The sequence below is a fragment of the Orycteropus afer genome, unplaced genomic scaffold, assembly GCF_000298275.1.
Source record: "Orycteropus afer afer isolate SDZICR_OR568_19922 unplaced genomic scaffold, OryAfe1.0 scaffold00680, whole genome shotgun sequence".
In the NCBI taxonomy this organism is placed as follows: domain Eukaryota; kingdom Metazoa; phylum Chordata; class Mammalia; order Tubulidentata; family Orycteropodidae; genus Orycteropus; species Orycteropus afer.
The window spans coordinates 638,327-640,301 of record NW_006922267.1 but is presented as its reverse complement, the minus strand read 5'-3'; the positions used below and the strand labels follow the sequence as shown (position 1 = coordinate 640,301).

General features: G+C 41.1%; 1 protein-coding gene across 1 annotated transcript in view; it reads left to right on the top strand.

Annotated features, from left to right (window-relative positions):
• Nucleotides 1-1,975, top strand: part of ARHGEF9 (Cdc42 guanine nucleotide exchange factor 9) — a 310,381-nt gene that overhangs the window by 221,582 nt on the left and 86,824 nt on the right. The window lies entirely within an intron of this gene.

Genomic DNA, 1,975 nt, shown 5'->3' with positions numbered 1-1,975 from the left:
ACTTGGCTGGGCCTGGTTGAGTGGCTGGGTAGCTGGATGTAGTATTCCCCATGATGATATTGGTAATCAACTCCATGGTGGAATCTACTGGGAGCAGCTGAGTAACTGCCTTAGGGAATGTGGTCTGCTTCCTGTATATAAGCAGAAGCCTTGGGGAATGGTCTCTAGCTTATTGCACGCTTGGACCCTGCATGTAGCCGTAGCGTTGTTCAGCAGCCTGCCATGCTCTGCTGATCTTGGGACTTACAATGGACTTAAATTAATGGTCTGCCATGTGGTTTGGTAACATCGGGACTGTGCCTTTTTACTTGTCAACCTTGGGTTTGGCAGTTTCAGCAGCCAGCATCTGTCTGAGTGAAGAAAAGCCTCTGGCTCCAGTGGGTTGGGAGCAGGAGGCAGAGCTGGACCCCAAGGTTGAGTGGTTTTACTCAGCCCCTAGAGCCTGGCACTTTGAACTTGGCCTTAAAGCCTCCAAATTATAAGAATAAACTCGTTTTTTAAGGCCATCCCATTTATATATTCTTGTCAGAGTGGCGCTAGGTAACCAGAACAGCAACCCTGTGTAGAACAGAATGTAACTCTGCTCAGTTGTGCACCATCCTCACAATCCCTGCTATACCTGAGAGCATCATTGCAGCCACTGTGGAAATCCATCTCATTGAGAGTCTTCCCCTTTTTCACTGACCCTCTACTTTACCACGCATGATACCCTTCTCCAGGGAATAATCTCTTTGACAACGTGACCAAAGTAGGTGAGATAATGTCTGGTCATTCTTGCTTCCAAGAAGCATTCTGGCTGTACTTCATCCAGGATTCGTTCATTCTTCTCGCAGTCCATGGTACTTTCTGTATTCTTTGCTAACACCACAACTCAAAAGCATCAACTCTTCTTCAGTCTTCCTTGCTCATTGTTCAGCTCTCACATTCATGTGAAGGTATGAAAATACCATGACTTGGGTTAGGCACATCTTAGTCTTCAAAGAGATGTCTTTGCTCTTTGGCACTTCAAAGAGATCATTTGCAGTAGATTTGCCCACTGCAATAATGAAGTCTTTTCTGAATTTATTGTGATGCTGCTTACCGGTCCTGTTATGAAGATGTTCATTTTCTTTATGATGAGGTGTAATCCATACTGCATACTTTAGTCTTTAATCTTCATCAGTAAGTGCCTCAAGCCATTTTCACTTTCAGCAAGCAAGGTTGTATCGTCTGAATATCGCAGGTTGTTAATAAGTCTTCCTCCAATCCTGATGCCATGTTCTTCTTGATATAGTCCAGCTTCTTGGATTATTTGCTCTGCATACAGATTGAATAAATATGATGAAAAGGTATATCCCTGATGTACACTCTTTGTTAGGTATATGTTTTTTTTTTTAAATACTATTTTGATCTATATGGCTTGCCTATTACATTTTTATCATAATTTTCATAACTCCATGTGTAATAATTCCATCTTTATTTTTTGTCTATCAATTTCTACTGCTTGTTGGTTCTCTGCAGTCTCTGGGTGGTGTGGTCAATCTTCTAGACTGCTAACAAAAATGTAGGAGGTTTGAGTCCATCCAGAGGCACCTCAGAAGAAAGCTGTGGTATTCTACTTCCAGATATTCAGTAATTGAAAACCCTATGGAGCACAGTCTACTTTGTCACACATGGGGTCACCATGATTTGCAGTCATTGCAACAGCAACTGGCTAGTTGGTTGATTGTTTTTCATAGATTTTGTTCATGTCTCCTGTTTTCATGCATGTTATTTTTCATTGTGCTTTGAACAATGTATAAGGAAAATTGTCTAAGGCTGATTTTTTTTAAGTTCATTTGAAAATAATTTCAGACTTACAGAAAAATTAAAGAATAAGAACAGTACAAAGAATACTCATATACCCTTTACTTGGATTCACCTATTGTTTATTTTGGGAGCTCTGGTAGCATATGGCTAAGACACTTGCCTGCTAACCAGACGGCTGGCGGTTCAA